Below are 18,175 nucleotides of genomic sequence, written 5' to 3' on the forward strand. Positions count from 1 at the left end.
TTTCTAAGGACATCACGGTGATCGAACACTCCTTGAGAGAACAGGAGATCAACTACAACATGATCGAGGTCATTCCCAACAAGAGGGGCCGCAATAGCTCCTTCGTTCTGAACGTGTATCACCCCCTATGAGCAACCAAGGCCGATTTCTCTGGAATACTTCAAGAGGCAGATCAGCTAGCTGTTTCGCATCACCTTATCGCACTCGGTGACTTTACGCCCCCCACGGGGAATGGGGCTACAAAACGAACACGCTGCGTGTTCTTAGCGTGGTACGAGCTCGGGGTGCCCTGGGCCTGGAAATACTTACTGATCCTTTATACCCAACCCGCGAAGGAAACAGCGTCACGCGCGATTCATAGCCTGACCTTACAATCGTCAAGAACATCCACAACGCTACGTGGACAAATCTCGGAGAGAGCTTAGGTATCGACCACTACATCGTAAGCACGTCTATCACCTCCGCAAACATTCATCGCAGCCTGGGAACAGCCAAAATCACGGACTGGACTAAATACCTTGCACAGGCCGTTCCGGAAGACCCCATTCAATCAATCAGCGAATGGAGTGAACAGATTCGGAAAGCACACAAGGAGGCCACCACCGAAGTACAATGCACACTCGATAATCCGGATGTCGATCGTCACCTTCTGAAGTTGTGGCAGACCCGACGGACTCTGGTTCGCAGATGGAAATGCCAAAGCCTCAATCGTCCCCTGAGACTCCGCATATCACAGATCACGGCAGAAGCACAAGAGTATGCACAACACCTCTCTCAACAGAATTGGCAGGAATTTTTCGAGTCACTGCGCGGCACGCTTTGGACCTCCCGCACCTGGACGATCCTCCGCAGCCTCGTCGATCCGCAAACATCGCAGTCTGCCACTAACCGTAAACTCAAGAAAATCGCTCATCTGTACCCCGGAGACGACGCGGCCCTGCTCACCGCCCTCAAAACAAAACACACCGGCACCCCCATCCTCCCAGCACAATCTCGTACACGGGAGGCCCAAATGAGAGGTTAGACGCCCCCATCACCACTGCCGAGGTTAGCGCCGCGGCTAGATCTGCCACACGCAACACGGCAGCTGGCGCGGACAAGATCACAAATGGGATTATTCAAAACCTGGGCAAGTCGCAGATCGAGGTCCTCATTACCTACATAAATGACACCATATGAGAGGCGGGAGAACTCCCTGCAGAGTGGAAACACTCCGAAATCGTTACTATCCCAAAACCAGGCAAACCACCAAGCCTGGAAGCATTACGACCCATCTCCCTCACCTGTTGCCTGGGCAAACTATATGAGCGCGTTATCCAGACCCTCCTCCAAAACTACATAGAGGACAACAACCTCTTTCCACCCACTATGATCGGCTTCAGGAAAAGTCTTTCTACGCAAGACGCTTTCCTCCTTATCAAGGAAGAAGTACACAGTAACATCCCGAGAGGCGGCGAGCAATTATTTATGGCACTTGATCTTAAAGGCGCTTTTGACAACGTTTCTCACGACGCCATCTTGAAGCAGCTCAACGCCCTCGATTGCGAACCCAAGACCTTAAACTACATCAAAATATTTCTCAGCAACCGCACGGCCACGATTGGCATGGGAGATGTCCGCTCTGGCACAGAGCAGACACCCAACAACGACACTCCCCAAGGCTCTATCATCTCTCCTCTCCTCTTCAATATAGCTATGATCGGCATAACAAAACCACTCGAGGCTATTGAAGGCATCGGCTATACTATCTACTCGGATGATATTACCATCTGGTGCTCCTGGGGTTCCCTTGCCGACAAAGAAAACGCCCTACAAGAGGCAGTCAATTGCGTAGAAAGACAAGCAGCAAATTGCGGCCTCCGCTGCACACCCGACAAATCTGAAAATATCCGCATTCAGGGCTATGCCTACAAATCTCCCGGCGACATCGAGGTTTACCTCGAAGGCACAGGAATAAAGGAAGTCCCTCTTATCCGCATCCTAGGCCTTTGGCTTCAGAGCGACAGGAAAGCCAACCACACGTTACAGCGTCTCTGCACAACTGCCCTTCAGCTCTCTCGCATGATTCGGCGCATCACCCTCAACCGAAAAGGCATGAGAGAGGAGGATACAATTCGACTGATACAGGCTCTAGTAATGAGCCGCCTGTCATACGGTCTCCCATTCCTACCACTTCTGGGGAATGAGCGAGGCAAAGCAGACGCCATCATCCATACCGCCTACAAACATGCGTTAGGCCCCCCGATGTACACGGCCAGCTGCCACCTCGACGACCTGGGACTGACCAACACAATAGAAGAAATTCAAGAAGCCGTCCTAGCATCGCAAAATTAACGCCTCTTCACCAACAAAGCTGGACGCGCAATCTTGGAAATAGTGGGTTCCCCGGCTGACATACGCGCCATCCAGGACAACCGAGACCTACCCTCAACTCTGCGAACTCGCATGTATGTAGCTCCACTCCCGAAGAACATGCACTCGGACTCACAAAAGGGACGACGAAAGGCGCGAGTGGACTATCAGCGCCGCAGACATCGACAGGCACAAAATGCTGTATACGTCGACGCAGCCATGCACCCTGATTCAACAAACGCTGTGGCGGTCGTCTTGGACACCAATTTCAAGGAAATCGCCAGCGCCTCCCTACGAATCTGCTCTCCCACAGTAGCAGAAACTGCTGCAATTGCCCTCGCAATCCAGCACGGTGATGGTACGGGAAATGAGCTAAAAATTATTACCGACTTCCAGTCCGCGTGTCGCCTCTTCCTCTCTGGCAGACTTCCACACTCCGTCGCTCCCATTCTGACTACATCACAAGTTCAAAATTCCACATGCAAGCACTAAATCTCTTGGACTCCTGGGCAAGAGGGGCTCGAGGGAAACGAGGCGGCGGACAGTCTAGCTCGAGGATATACTAACCGAGCGACTAACCTCCCCGACCTCACTTCTCTCCCCTCTACATACGACGAGCGCCTCCACCTTCTCCGAACACAAAGAGAAGTCTGCCCCCCCACACCGTAAGCTAACGGCGGCAGAGGCGAGGGAATGGCGACAACTACAGACGAACGTCTTTCCTAACCTACACAAGTACCACATCATCTTCCCCGACAGATATGACAGCATCTGCTCCTGGTGTCGCGGAATTCCAACAACATATCATGTAACATGGGGCTGCTCCAGTCCCAAGCCCCCAGAACTAGACAAACATCACTCCGAGGAACAGTGGGAGTCTGCCCTGCTCAGCTCTGACTTGGCGACGCAGCGAAAGCTGATATCCCAAGCAAGAGCAACTGCGGTGGACATTGGGGTCCTGAAATAAGGACTCTACCCAAAATCTGTATTTTCGCCTTTCTATCCTACTTTTTTGGAATAAATGCTTTCTACTACTACTACTACTACTTACGGCGCGGTTTAGGTGTCCGCCGATACGTGAGACAGATACTGCGCCATTTTCTTTCCCTAAAAACCAATTTCCTTTCCTTTTCGCGTGCATTCTCGATGTGGCGGCTGTAATCTTAATACCTATACATGAACGCGCACTCTAGCGCACTCTCGCGCGCGGCCTATCGCTCCGCTGGAAAGGGATTCCCAGCGGGCCTTAGTGCAGCACGTGAATGATGCAGCACGACTCAGTGGAGCCTTGGAATAGGGGCCCACCCTTGCTGACGAGAAGCCTCAAGTCGCCAGCGCTAGAGAAGACGACGGAGACTTCATAACCGCGAAACCCTTGAAAGATCCAATAAAGTTTTCACTCACTCACAGCGGGCGTAAACTTCGCTCCGTAAAAACGCTGGACGGCCTAGAGTCGTGCGCACACGCAGTTTCGTCTGCGCTCGTCCGCTCCTTTCCTCTAGCCGTAAAAACGCACAGATAAACCTGTGTATTAAAAACAATATTAATTGGATTTTGGGAAAAACAAATGGCGCAGTATCTGTATCATATATCGTTGGACACCTGAACCGCGCCGGAAGGGAACAGATGAAGGAGCGAGTGAAAGAACAAAGGAAGAAGAGGTGCCGTAGTGGAGGAATCCGGAATAATTTCGACCACCTGGGGATCTTTACCGTGCACTGACATCGCACAGCACACGGGCGCCTTAGCGTTTATCCTGCATAAAAACACATACGCAGCGGTCGGCTTCGGGCCCGGGAATCCGGATCAGTACCCGAGCACCTAACCACTGAGCCACCGCGGCGGGTCTATTAAAGCGCGGGCTGCTCGCCAAGCTTCTGCACAATAGCCTGCCATCAGTGGTTCCTGAACAGTTCATTAGTCAGAATAGTGCCTGTTGTTTGACTGCCGTCTCAATGATTTGTGTTGAGTTGCACTGGTGTCTCCCTCTTGTTAACAAAGTGTACAGAAAGTTAGGGTGCACAGCTTAACTCAATAATAATAATAATAATAATTCGTTTTTGGGAAGGGAATAAAGCAATTTCGGACTAATATATCGGCGGACACCTGAACCGCGCCCTAAGGGAAGGGATAAAAAAGGGAGTGAAAGAAGAGAGGAAGAAAGAGTTGTCGTAGTGCAGGGGTCTAGAATAATTTCAACCACTTGAAGATCTTTAACGTGCACGTAAATCGCACAGCTCATGGGCGCCTTAGTGTTTTGCCTCCATAAAAACGCATCAGCCGCGGTCGGGTTCGAAACCGGGAACTCCGGATCAGTAGCTGAGCGCCATAACCACTGAGCCACCGCGGTTGGTCCCGCATGCTTCGTAGTGAGCGTGCTTTGGCTGTGCTCTGCATTGTTCGCCGCTCACCGCGTGATTCCTCCTTGCCCGCACGACCCCACAGCGCCCGAACAAGGCGAGCGGAAGGCGCAGCCGTCACGCGCTATCTCTTGGGGCAGTGCCGTACAATGCGAGGAGAGGCAGGAGAGAATTTTTCGCTCATGGTCGACGCCGACGCCACCGGCTTTTCTTCAACACTGGGCCCTTAACGCGTTAAGGGCTCCGAGGCATTAATAAAAAAAACGAGTAGGAAGGCGGCGCCTACTAATCTCCTCCCTCCTCACCACAATTTAGGTCAACAAAGTGAACGTTTCATCTCCGTAAAAGAAGGGAGGAGTCAAAGAAGAAAAAGACTGCAGCGCTTTGGAGGCACTTCGTACACCAGTGTGTTACCATTCTTATTTTGGTATTTCATAAAGGGGGCTGGCGTGAACGCCGAGCCCCGGCTACCAAAAATTACGTGCCCCATCTACTCCAATTTGCAGTAGTGGCGTGCTTCACCCTGCCGCAGTGCAATAGCAGGCCTCGGCACGGAGCCCCGACATTGCTGATCGCCGGTGACCCAAGCACTGTGTAAGATTGTGAGAGACAGGCTGAAATCGGATGTCATGCGATTCATACGTCTGTTCGGCACCAGTGTCCAATATATTTCGTAAAGAAATCCTTTTTCCGCATTAGGTGCAATTTTGTTAAAAAAGTAATAGCGTAATGCGGAGGGACAGCCGACAGGAAAGAGTAACTGGTTAAACTAAAAAATGATTTTAACAAGAAACAAAAAAATTTGGAGGACGCTTAAATTCTGCCTTTAAGAGCAGGACGCGACAGCATGTTGCAGCATTGCCAAGTTATCCACGGAACGCCATCGTATTTCCTTGCGTCCCCTCAACTCTTTCATTTCATTTCTCCATTCTGCCTGCTATCCTTTATTTCCGCTGCCCCAGCTCAGGTGCTTCAGTATCGATGGCAGATGCGGGGCTCGGTGGTAGTGGTTTTATTAAAAATAATAGCAGAAAGAAAGGAAAAGATTTTTGCTAGCCCCGGCATCTTCCATCGATACTGAAGCACCTGAGTTGGGGCAGCGGAAATGAAGGATAGCAGGCAGAATGGAGAAATGAAATGAAAGAGGTGAGGGGACAGGAAGAGAGGATAGGGGAGAATTATTATGTACAAACTATTTACACAATAACAAATGTGTCCAGGTTGTGTGCGTAATTAGTTCATTTTAGAGGAATTAAATCACACACGCGCACAGCACTGTGTTGGTTACAACTGGAGTGGGGCGTCCAGTTATTAATCGTTCAAGGTAGCACTCGCGGAGCGTTCGGTCACTGCGTGTAACTACCTGATGGAGAACAGACAGGACGTCAAGCGCGCGTGTTCGAGGAATGCACAGAGGCTCACCAAAGTTTGCTCACGAGTGCGCGCACTGTCTTGCGGCCACAATAGCGTCTTGATGGAGTCTGGTAGTATGACCTGCGCCCTATAGGCCGCGAGCATATCGCGACGAGCATCGGCGAACGCGGCACAGTGAAGGAGCAGGTGTTCTAGTGTTTCCACTCCACCGAACCCGTCACACACATCCCTCGTCGCGATTCCGTGACGCACCCCTCGTTCCTCGGGCCACACGCAGCCAATGCGTGCGCGGAGAATCATTGCACGTTGTGACCGTGTAAGTGCGCGACAGCCGGTGACACTGTCGATGCGCTCACCTTCCGCGATGCGTGCGCTCGGCCTCTGATCTGGAGTTCCCGGGTTAGAAACCGACCGCGGCGGCTGCATTTTTATGGAGGCAAAACGCTAAGGCACCCGTGTGCTGTGCGATGTCAGTGCACGTTAAAGATCCCCAGGTGGTCGAAATTATTCCCGAGCCCTCCACTACGGCACCTCTTCTTTTCTTCTTTCACTCCCTCCTTTATCCCTTCCCTTACGGCGCGGTTCAGGTGTCCAACAATATACGAGACGGATACTGCGCTATTTCCTTTCCCCCTTAACCATTTATTATTAATATTATTATTATTATTATTATTATTATTATTATTATTATTATTATTATTATTATTATTATTATTATTATTATTATTATCGTTATTATTATTAACTTTAACGTGCACTGACATCGCACAGGACACGGGCGCCTATGCGTTTCGCCTCCATCGAAACACAGCCGCCGCGGTCGGGTTCGAACCCGGGAACTCCAGATCAGTAGCAGAGCGCTCTAACCACTGAGCCACCGCGGCGTGTTTGTGTGTGTGGAGGGAGGGGGGCTTACTTGAACGAATAATAGCTGGACGCCCCATTCTAGTTGTAGCCAACACAGTCCTGTGCACGTGTTTTAATTCCTCCAACATGAACTAATCACGCGCACAACCTGGACACATTTCTTATTGTGGAAATAGTTTGTACATATTACTTCTCCCTCTATCCCCTCTTTCTTTCCCGTCACCTCTTTCATTTCATTTCTCTATTCTGCCTGCTATCCTTTATTTGCGCTGGCCCAGCTCAGGTGCTTCAGTATCGATGGCAGATGCCGCGGCTAGCAAAAATATTTTACTTCCTTTTTACTATTATTTTAATAAAAAAACCACTTCTTCGGTGCGACACCTTGCCCGAAGGAAACATATCGAAGGTAACAATATTCATTTATTTATTTAGTCCTGAAATGCTCCTTGGACAGGGGTTTTACATGAGGGGTGGGCAGCATCACAGACGATTCACAAAAGAAATATGGCGATGGCTGTCCTGAAATTTGTCGCACTGGAGTGGTGAACCGCTTCTTCAGGGAGATGATTCTAGTCTTTCTCTGTGTAAAAAACGAGTGAAGGTGCGATGATGTGCGCGCGTGCGGCGGGTATACAGACTTGGAATGACTGGTCCGGGATGAATGACGGTGAGCGGGAGATATAATAATAATAATAATTGGTTTTGGGGGAAAGGAAATGGCGCAGTATCTGTCTCATATATCGTTGGACACCTGAACCGCGCCGTAAGGGAAGGGATAAAGGAGGGAGTGAAAGAAAGGAAGAAGAGGTGCCGTAGTGGAGGGCTCCGGAATAATTTCGACCACCTGGTGATCTTTAACGTGCACTGACATCGCACAGCACACGGGCGCCTTAGCGTTTTTCCTCCATAAAATCGCCGCCGCCGCGGTCGGGTTCGAACCCGGGAACTCCGGATCAGTAGTCGAGTGCCCTAACCACTGAGCCACCGCGGCGGGGCGGAGATATAACGCTGTTATCAATTGGAAAATGATAGAACTTATGGTAGAGAACGAGCCTGGAAATTTTGCGTCGTGTTTCTAGATTGCGAAGATTTGCGTTAGATTTTAGAGCTGTGACACTAGTATAGGAAGAATAGTCATTAAAAATAAACCGAGCTACCCGGTTTTGGATATATTCAATAGAGTTTGAACGGTTAGTCTGATGAGGGTCCCAAACTATAAGGGTTTTCTAAGCAAGAGTTTTTACGGAAGGGGAGCAGAATTTAAGATTTCGCCATGGAAATCAGAGAGTGCGGTTAGCCTCGTTAGATATTTTCGCTATGTGAGAGGACCATGAAAGATTCTGTGTTAAAATAAGACCTAGATGTTATAAGAGGTCATAGACGATATTGCTGTGCTACCAAAAAAATACGTGGACACTACGTGAGAACGGCGGCGGTGAAAATAATTAAGGACATTTTGCTGACATTTAAAGACATTAACCAAGTTTTACACCATTTTTCTACTGTTTGTAAGTCGCGTTGAAGAATGAGGGCGTCTGAACAATCGTTAATCGGTATGCATATAACACATTCATCAGCAGAGACGTATGTTAGAAGATATATCGTTAAAGAGGTCATTGATGTAGAATAAGAAGAGCAGTGGGCCGAGAACGAAACACTGAGGCACACCAGAAATCACAGGAGACAGCGGAGAGGAATGGATATTTACGAAAACGAACTAATGACGGCCGATTAAAAAACTACGTAGCCCGTTATAGACTAGGGGATGAAGATTTAGGCATGAAAGTTCCAAGAAAAGTCGACATCTTGGTGTAAATCTCAAGCGCGCCGTAAGGCAAAGAAAATTAAAAAAATTGTTAACGAGAGGAAAGGATGCCTGTCTCACATATTTCGGTGGACACCCGAACGGGGCCGTAAGGAAAGAAAATTGAAATGAAAAATTGGTTTTAAGGAAACAAAATGACTTAATAATAATAATAATTGGTTTTTGGGGAAAGGGAATGGTGCAGTATCTGTCTCATATATCGTTGGACACCTGAACCGCGCCGTAAGGGAAGGGATAAAGGAGGGAGTGAAAGAAGAAAGGAAGAATAGGTGCCGTAGTGGAGGGCTCCGGAACAATTTCGACCACCTGGGGATCTTTAATGTGCACTGACATCGCACAGCACACGGGCACCTTACATTTTGACTCCTGTCTTACAATTCTCGCTGGACACCCGTACCGCGCTGCAAGGGAAAGAAAATTTCTTCCCTTCAAGAGCGGTTCAAGTGTCCACCGAGATGCGCCATTTTTCGCTCTTGGCCAAATGCGCTGACGACACCGGATTTCCTGCGACACGAGCTCCTTAACACTATCGCGTTAAGAAGTCATGGAGCATTTTTGCTAAATTTACGTAAGACCGACATTCATATCAAGGAAAAACGCTTAGAAGTGTACTTAATAATAATAATAATAATAATAATAATAATAATAATAATAATTGTTTTTTTGGGAAAAGAAATTGCGCAGTATCTGTCTCATATATCGCTGGACACCTGAACCGCGCCGTAAGGGAAGAAATAAAGGATGGAGTGAAAGAAGAAACAAAGAAAGAGGTGCCGTGGTGGAGGGCTCCGGAATAATTTCGACCACCCGGTGATCTTTAACGTGCACTGACACCGCACAGCACACGGGCGCCTTAGCGTTTTTTCTCCATAAAAACGCAGACGCCGCGGTCGGGTTTGAAAGTATACTTCAGTGAAGAAACAAATATCAAAGATCATTCCAAATAATAATAAGAATAATAATAATAATAATTGGTTTTGGGGAAAGGAAATTGCGCAATATCTCTCTCATATATTAGCGCACACAATAACCGCGCAGTAAGAGCAGGGATAAAGCATGAATTGAAAGAAGAAAGAGAGAATTGAGGTGCCTTAGTGGAGGGCTCCGGAATAATTTCGACCACCTGGGGAACTTTAACGTGCACTGAAAACGCACAGCACACGGGCGCCTTAGCGTTCTGCCTCCATAAAAACGCAACCGCCACGGTAGGGTATGAGCCCGGGAAGTCCGGATCAGTAGCCGAGCGCCCTAAACACTGAGCCACCGTGGCGGGGCCCGCAAGCTTTGTGGTGAACGTGCTTTGGATGTGCGCTGCATTGTTCGCCGCTCACCGCGTGATTCCTCCGTGCCCGCACGGCCCCACTGCGCCCGAACGAGCCGAGCGGGAGGCGCTGCCGTCACACGCTATCTGTTGGGGCAGTGGCGTGCACTGCGAGGAGGAGGAGGAGGAATTTTTTGCTCACAGTCAACGCCGACGACACCGGCTTTCTGCCACACAGGGTCCTTAACGCCGTTGCGTTAAAAACCCCGAAACATTAATAAATAAAACCGAGTAGGAAAGCGGCGCCCAATAAAACCCCTCCCTCCTCACGAGACTTTAGGTCAGCAAAGTGAACCCTTCATCTCCTTAAAGGAAGGGAGGAGTGAAAGAAGAAAAAGACTGCAGCTCTTCGGAGGCACTTCGTACACCAATGTGTGGTACCATTCTTATTTTGGAATTTCATAAAAGGGGCTGGCGTGAACGCCGAGCCCCGACTACCAAAAATTACATGCCCCATCTATTTCATTTTGCAGTAGTGGCGCGTTTCAGCCTGCCGCAGTGCAATGGTAGGCCTCGGCACGGAGCCCCGACCTCGCTGATCGCCGGTGACCCTGCACTGGGTAAGTATGCGAGAGACCGACTGAAATCGGACGTCATGCGGTTCATACGTCTCTTCAATTCCAGTGGCCATTATACTTCTTATGGAGTTCCTCTTATTGCGAAAGCAATACTGCTCGCACTTTCGGCCCATCGGTGGTCGTGGCGCCTCCTTACACAGCTGCTTGTCACGTGACCGTGTGACGTCACGACCCTTCTGCAAAGCGCGGACCCCGCCGTGCAGAAAAAAGTCATTCACCTGGCACTGGAGGCCGCAAGAGACCAAGAACTCTATGCCTGCCTTTAGATGCGAGGCTCCCGGCCCCCACCCCTAGGCCTGCGTGCCAGAGATGGGGAGTAGGGGAGCCTCTTCTCTGGTGGAAATAAAGGTTTTTGGAATGGAATGGAATGGAGACGGGGCCCCAGCTCGCGGCATCGATGGTGGAGGCGAAGCATTGCGCCCCTCTGCTGCGGCGCTACCGAGAGAGGGCGCTCGCTAGTTTGACATCACGCCAGACCGAGAGACGGGGCCCCAGCTCGCGGCATCGATGGTGGAGGCGAAGCCTTGCCCGCCGATGCTGTGGCGCTACCGAGAGAGGGTGCTCGCTGGCGCGACGTCACGCTAGGAGGATAAATGGGACTACAGCTCGGCTCCTCGCAGTGGTCGGAGCGCTGCCTTGCTCTATGTCGGATGATGTGTACAAGGCGATGCTGGAACGATCTGCTGCGGCCAAGCGACGGCGCCATGCTGAAGAAACAGAAGAACGGCGAGCTAAACAACGTGCGTATGCAGCAGCGTGGCGAGCACGCCGATCAACATCGCTTGATGCGGGTGCATCTACAAGTTCAGGGCCAAGGTTAATGAGCGGTGTTAATGGTAGCGAAACTAGGGAGACAACCAGTAGTTCGGAGACAAGTTTCATGGACGCTCTTAATGCCGAAGAGACTATCATGGATGCTTCCCCAAACAGGAGACGACGCCGCTCTTGCAATACTGTCCAACGGGCTGCCGAAGCGAAGTGATAAACGGATGGTTATCTGCACGGGAGACTACAATAAGGATCCTACAAGAGACCATCGATTAATACAAGCACTTGACGAGAAGTACTGTCTTCAGTTATGCCCCTGCAGCCAAAGAGCACCACCCAATGGTGTAGCGGTTTAGATCTAGTCATATATAGGCATCCCAATGACTATGTCATCACAATAGCGTATTCATAGGATTAAATAAAGCAACATCACAGCATTATCATGTTGTGTCCAGTGTGAATCCATGTATGGCCATGCATAACATAGATAAGTCATACGTGTACCAAGGACATCAATAGCAGAAACCAAGCCAAACAATGTATAGCCATAAGTTTAACAAAGGGCAACCATGTCCACACCATCAGCCGAACCAATGCGAAGCCAAGGGTATTGCTTTCGCAATCTTCCAGGCTTAACCAAGCTAAGCCTTCAGCCAATTGTTTTCCGCATTAGGCCCAATTTTGTTAAAAAAGCAGCAGCGGGATGGGGAGCTTCCACCGACAGGCAGGATTAACTGGTTAACCTAATGAATGATTGTGAAAAGAAAGAAAAAAATTAGGAGGTCGCTTAAGTTTCTCCTTTAAGAGCCAGACGCGACAGCGTATTGCAACAATGTCAAGGAATCCACGGAACGCCATCCTACTTCGGTGCGATACCTTGCCCGAAGGAAACATATCGAAGGTAACAATATCTTGGTGGACACCCGATCCGCACCTTAAGGCAAAGAAAATGAAAAAAAAATTGTTATCGAGAGGAAAGGACGCCTGTCTCATATATCTCGGTGGACACCTGAACCGGACCGTAAGGAAAGGAAATTGAAATAAAAATTGGTTTTAAGGGCAGGAAATGCCACCTGTCTCAGAATTCTCGCTGGACACCCGTACCGCGAATTAATGAGAGGAAGAAATTTGGAGGATGCTTAAGCTTCGTCTATAAGAGTGAGACGCGACAGCGTGTTGCACCACTGCCAAGGAGTCCACTGAACGCCAACGCCCGTTTGGCGCGACGCGTGGCCCCTTGGACAATTTAAGGAAGGGAAGCCCGTCTCAAATATCTCGGTGGACACCCGTCCGGGCAGTAAGGGAAGGAATTTGAAATGAAAATAGGTTTTAAGAAAAGAAAGTGACCCCTGTCCCACAATTCTCGCTGGACACCCGTACCGCGCTTTAAGGGAAAGAAAATTTTCTTTAAAGCGCGGTTCAAGTGTCCACCGAGATGCGACATTTTTCGCTCATGGCGAACGACGCCGATGACACCGGCTTTCCTACGACACGAGCACCTGAACGCTGTGGCGTTAAAATTCCTTCCCTTACGGCAGGGTTCAGGTGCCCACCAAAATGCGCCACTTTGCCCTCACGGCCAAAGACGCCGACGACACCGGATTTTCTGCGACACGAGCTCCTTAACGCTGTCGCGTTAAATAGTAATTGGCCATTCTCGCTAAATTAACGTGAGGCAGACATTCATGTCAAGGAGAAATGCTTAGAAGTATACTTTAGTGAAGAAACAAAAAGGAATGATTATTTCAAATAATAAAAGTTTTGGGGGAAGTAAATGGCGTAGTATCTCTCATATATCCGCGGACACCTGAACCGCGCCTTAAAGGAAGGGATAGAGGATGGATTGAAAAAAGAAAGAAAAAATTAGAGGTGGCGTAGTGAAGGGCTCCGGAATAATTTCGACCACCTGAGAATCTTTATCATGCACTGACATCGCGTAGCACACAGATGGCTTAGCGTTTTGCCGCCATAAAAACGCCGCCGCTGCTGTCGGGTTTGAACCTCGGAACTCCGGATCAGTATCCGAGCGCCCTAACTCCTGTGCCACCGCGGCGGGTCCAAATACACAAAGACGCAAAATGTGCAGAAATACATGGAAAATGCACAAAAAGAACTCAGAGACTCAGATTACGCTAAAAAGTCTCAATCACTGACGAAGCCATGCATAATGAGCTGATGCTGCTTCCTCAGCTGAGGCTTGGCTAATAACCATGGCAGCAGAGAAACCTCCTGCGAAAGCCTCTCTCGGCCATATCATTTTCCTCTGCGTGGCGGATTCTCGTCCGCGGGGCCTGGAGTACCTTACCACTTGGGAGGCTTGGGAGACCCTACTGCGCTCCGAGGACCCGGCCATGCAAGCCATCGCCACATGCCGGGCTGCCAGCGTTATGAGGCTCGGGGCCATGATCGCTTGAGTGCAGTGAGACCGTGCGGGGGCCCAAGGACCTGCGTGTTCCAAACTCTCCTGTTTCAAATAAAGTTTTCACCACCACCACCTGTTACGCTTACTGCCTGCCGCCGCCTCGGCTGTGCTCTCCAGTTGAACTTTCTTTAGATTGACGTCCTCTAGTTCTTGATCCAAATCTTCCAACCAGTGTACTTCCTTCGGTGCTCCTTATCTAGCTTCGGATCTTTTATATCTTGACAAGTTTTTCGAAATAGCAGTCTCTCTGCTTTAAAATTCCTCCAAATACCTTGGGCATGAAAAGCGATATTTTTTCTTCTGGAGGCACTGGCGCCAGTTTTCTGTCGTGTCTTGCTGCTCCGTGCCAGCATTAGAATATTCAACGCTGCTGGAACCTGACGTCCCGGGAGGCGCCGGCTCAGAATCGGCAGGAGTGACAACTCCAGGATTTTCTAAAGGGCCGCCCTGGGTTGAAGTGGCATATCTGTCCAAGGACTATCGGGCGAGATCAAGGTGGTCAGCGATGCTTCCTTTGCTCAACTTTTCAATGGCAAGGTCGGCTTTTTCACCGACTTTCATTAATGCAGCACATGGAATTTCGAAATTAGCTTCTGCGTCGTATCCAGGAACATTTCCTTTTTTTACTGCTCTCATCCTAATAGAACCCGGAAAAAAATCTTATGAATCAGCCTGCAGTAGCCTGACCTCGTTCTCAAATCTGACACGTCACTCACCTTCACTCCCAAGCGAATATTAATCTAGTCCATGATTGCTCTGCGGCTTCTTTGAAAAGTATCGCTCGACGAGAAGATGCTACGCTGTGCCAGATTCCTGGTATCCATCGAAAGCGTACCATACACCAACACACCAACCTCAACGGTTCAGTAAGGCTTTGTTTTTAAAGCGAAAGCTTTACTGCTCGCTAACTTGTGATATCGCCGTGGCGGTGCTTCTAGGAGGCATAATACGTCACAACGCGCGCCACGCCGCACATATTTCTCTCTCTCTTTCGCTCCCTAGTCACTACTGCGCATGCGCAACTAGTAGAACCAAGCCACAGGCGTTCCGGCGCTGCGCAGCGCCACGCTCTTCCTCAGAATCTAACTTTCACTTTTCAGTTTCCTATTTCTTCTTTCCCTCTCTCCTGTATTCCTACCTTTACGGCGCTGTTAGGGTGTCCACCGAAATATGTGAGACGGTTCCTGTGCCATTTCCTTTCCTCAAAAACCTAACAAAACAATTAAGCCGGCGACGTTCATAGAGTTCATTGCCTTTGACAACTTTGCAAAGGCCGTTCAATTTCACGAAAGGAAAAGCGCACAACCGGCTCCGTGGGTCAGTGGAGACCTCAATCTCGCTGTCATGTGTGTGGCGTTGGTGTCCAACTGCAAAATCTTGCTTTTATTGCGGTCCGCACGCTGGATAGGCAGCGTTCCCTTCCTTCCCCCTGAGAGGTGGCTTGCAGTTATGGTTGATCCCGAGAGATTGATCACCGAATGTACGCTGCGGCCTAGCTATTCCTGCAATGCCCCATGTAAACCACAACGCTGTCAGCGCTAATGCATTCAGGCCACATCTCTCTCTCACCAACGGCTCATGTATAAAAGCACGAATGAGGCGTTCGTATATCCAGAGAGCCAGTTATGCGCCCTTCCATTCTTCAAAGACATCACCGTCTAGAACATTGTCAACGCCAATGCCAATGAACATAGTGAACGCCGAAATCTTTCGCTTTGTATATCGCCAGCTAATCCACATTAATTTTTTGTTCTTTAGTGATGCCCTGAATGAAACAAATCATAGGTAGGAATTTCTTTTGCTTATTGCTGAGTGATCTGATTCGCTCTATGCCACTATATGCATGGAGAACGAAAATTAGGTTATGAAAAAAGACGGCGCATAAATTTCGCAACTTGGTATATATTTCAAATCACTGCCAGTCATAGCATTACAAAAGGAGCCCCGGTGGTATGTGCTGCAGTCGGGGGATGTGGCATTTGGCATTCTCGGGCGCTCGATCGTCTATAGAGCGCATCCGCAGCTCAGTACCTATAGAGTGCATCACCTTCTGGTTTCACCTCCCGGCTCGTCTCGAGCTTTTTATACAGCGAATTTTGCTCCAAAATATCTCAGGATGCAATGAAAAAAAACTAACGCATATCCCGTGCGGATAGGCAAAATTTTCATTGGTTTTAGATTATGATGGTTAAGCAAAAAAGGCAAGAAACAAAAATTGATTTCGGCTGGACGATTTAAACGATAATTTCCGCTCAAAGACATCCCAGAATGCAGCCTTAAAGGTGAGACTCCCCGACGGCAAAAAAATATATTTTCAAGCTATTGATGATTTAGTCAAACAAAAAAAAGAAACGAGAAAAGTCTACCTGTAGAAAAGGGATTCTAACCGCTTTCTTACGCGATCAAAACACCCTGAACTCATTTATTGCACCGCAAAAACAACAGCAATGAAATGTTTTAAATGCGCTGTTACCCGTTCTCACAAATATCCTATCTCGCGGAAGCGCAGTGCAGAATATCGCTCGCCTACGAGTATACGGTGGTCTAGCAACATTATTTTTTCTTTTAACGCCTGAACAAGTGTACCAAGCCTACCCTTCTGAAGTGAAAGCTTCACTACGCTACTTCGTAACAATTTCGCGGTGCTTGCGGTTTTGATCTTCAAGTGATCCAGAAGTCAAACCCCTCACGGCGTGGTTCCGGCGTCCACCGATATAACTGAGACAGTTACTACTACACCATTTCCTTTCCTACCAACCGTTTCCGGCTTCCACCGATATTTGTGAGAGTTACTGCGCCATTTGTTTTCTTCAACACCAGTTCTAAAAATTGGAGGACGTTTAAGCTTCGCCTTTTAGAGAGGAACGCGACAGCGCGTAGCAGCACTGCCAGGGAGTCCACGGAACGCCTTCGCCCGTTTGGCGCGACGCCTTGCCCGTTGGGCAAATCGCTCAGCGACGTACGGTGAAACGGACGCGCGGAGCAGCAAACCACGTAGAAGCGGTGCCAAGCGCCTTGCCAAAACGCGCAGGGCAGAAGTTGCAGTCGCAATCCGCCGGCACATCGTTCTTGACAAACCCGATGCCACGACCGCCAGCACAGCTTCCGCGCTGAATAAACGCACAGCAAGCCACAAGCTTCGTGGTGAACGAGATTTGGATGTGCGCTGCGTTCTTCGCTGCTCACCGCTTGATTACTGTGTGTCAGCACGACCCCACTGCGCCCGGACTAGAGATATGTCAGACGCGTCACTTCTTTCCTTAAAATCAATTTTCATTTCATTTTCCTTTCCTTACGGCGCGGTTCGGGTGTCCACATAGATATCTGAGACAGACCTCACTTCCTTTCCTTAAAACCAGTTTTCATTTCATTTTTCTTCCCTCGCGGCGCGGTCCGGGTTGTCCACCGAAATATGTGACAGGCGTCTCTTCCTTTCCTCGCGCCGCCATCGCGCGCTATCTGTTGGAGCAGTGGCGTATATTGCGAGGAGGAGGAGGAATTTCTCGCCCACTGGGAGGAGGAGGGATTTTGCACTCACGGTCGACGCCGACGACACCGGCTTTTCTGGGACAAGAGCTCATTAACGCTCCCGCGTTAAAAAACAATCTTCGCCCGCCGCGGTGGCTCAGTGGCTAGGCCACTCGGCAACTGATCCGGAGTTCCCGTGTTCAAACCCGACCGCGCCGGCCGCATTTCGATGGAGGGGAACCCGACCGCTGCGGCTGCGTTTCGATGCAGGCGAAACGCTGAGGCGCCCGTGGGCGGTGCTCTGTCAGTGCACGTTAAGATTTTTTAACATTGGTTTTTTAGGTAAAGGAAATGCAGCAGTATCTGCCTCATGTATCGTTGGACACCTGAACCGCGCCGTAAGTGAAGGGATAACAGAGGGGCTGAAAGAAGAAAGGAAAAGAGGTGCCGTAGTGGTGTGCTCCGGAACAATTTCGACCAACTGGGGATTTTTAACGTGCACTCACATCGCACAGCACACGGGCGCCTTAGCGTTTTGCCTCCATAAAAACGCAGCCGCCGCAGTCGGGTTCGAACCCGACCGCGGCGACTGCAAGATCTCCAGGTGGTCGAAATTATTCCGGCGCCCTCCACTATGGCACTTCTTTCATTCATTCTTCTTACACACTCGTTTATCTCTTCCTTTAAGGCGCGGTTCAAGTGTCAGCCGATATGTGAGACAGATACTGCACCATTTCCTTTACCTAAAAATCTTTTTTTTCAATTGCGAAACGCAAAGGCGCCCGTGTGCTGTGCGATGTCATTCCACGTTAAAGACCCCCAGATGGTCTAAATTAGTCC

General features: G+C 49.5%; 1 long non-coding RNA gene and 2 other non-coding genes across 3 annotated transcripts in view; all 3 read right to left on the bottom strand.

Moving 5' to 3' along the window:
- LOC144097224 (uncharacterized) overlaps positions 1-18,175 on the bottom strand; it is a 125,233-nt gene that overhangs the window by 13,971 nt on the left and 93,087 nt on the right. The window lies entirely within an intron of this gene.
- On the bottom strand, positions 5,151-5,314 carry LOC144099639 (U1 spliceosomal RNA). The gene has a single exon (XR_013307454.1). It is a non-coding gene; the product is annotated as a U1 spliceosomal RNA (small nuclear RNA).
- LOC144099637 (U1 spliceosomal RNA) lies at positions 10,505-10,667 on the bottom strand. Its single transcript, XR_013307452.1, has one exon. It is a non-coding gene; the product is annotated as a U1 spliceosomal RNA (small nuclear RNA).

The sequence above is a fragment of the Amblyomma americanum genome, chromosome 7 (assembly GCF_052857255.1).
Source record: "Amblyomma americanum isolate KBUSLIRL-KWMA chromosome 7, ASM5285725v1, whole genome shotgun sequence".
NCBI classification, from domain to species: domain Eukaryota; kingdom Metazoa; phylum Arthropoda; class Arachnida; order Ixodida; family Ixodidae; genus Amblyomma; species Amblyomma americanum.